Source organism: Lupinus angustifolius, chromosome LG12 (assembly GCF_001865875.1).
Source record: "Lupinus angustifolius cultivar Tanjil chromosome LG12, LupAngTanjil_v1.0, whole genome shotgun sequence".
NCBI classification, from domain to species: Eukaryota; Viridiplantae; Streptophyta; class Magnoliopsida; order Fabales; family Fabaceae; genus Lupinus; species Lupinus angustifolius.
Window position 1 is genome coordinate 13,104,510 of NC_032020.1, and position 948 is coordinate 13,105,457.

Sequence of the window (948 nt, forward strand, 5' to 3'; positions counted from 1 at the left end):
GAGGGATGCCCAGAAAGCGTTTGTACGACCTAGGTTCGTGTAGGACTGTTCCTGAGGGAACCGATCGATCTATTTTTAATTCCTTGCGAGGATATGTTATTTCGGATGCGTACAAAGAGGCTTGGTATGAGACCTGTACTCTCGGTTATTTCTGATTAGGATGTTGGATGGATATTGGTGTAAGGTGGATAATCATGACATATCATGTATACATTATCATTGTGGAAGTGAATTCCCACATGTGAGTTACGAACATTGTGTATTCCTACATTTATGCATGTGATATGGTTATGAGTAGAATGTTGATTATATTACTTGATATATTGGTATTGGTGGAATAAATGGTAATTCATGTATTTCTTCATGATGTAAATGATAAATGATGAACTATATGTTAAAGTATATTTTATGTCCAAGTGTGATATTCTGAGTAAGTCCACGCCGTCAATGAATTTATGTTCATTAGATGTCTTACTCTCTCTGCTATATTGTTCTCGTTTTGTATATATTTGCTATGCAGATGGCCAACAACAATACTCACATTCGAGGTTATCACTTCACGATGTCCCCGATGGGACAATGGGCTAGTGATGGGAACATATATACATACACTGGCTCCTGCAATCTGTCGTTGCACATGGTGTGCAACGGGTCATCGATGATGATCCCTCACCCCGACACCTACATTGACGCTTCCTTCACCTTGCCGCCAAAGAGGCCGATGTCTCCAGAGATTGGACTTCGATACCCGCCAGTCAGGACTGATGGCGCTGTTCCCTCCTACGGTTATAGGACATGGCCAGATTGTTTGGATGTTCCGTCATCCAGTAGAGCCAAGAGGAGCAGTGGTCTTGGAGGAGGTCCCTGTAAGAAGGCTCCGATTTTGAGAATGTCATCCCCTCCGAATTATGCCGCTGGGTTATGGCATAATGAAGTGGAGGAAGAGGA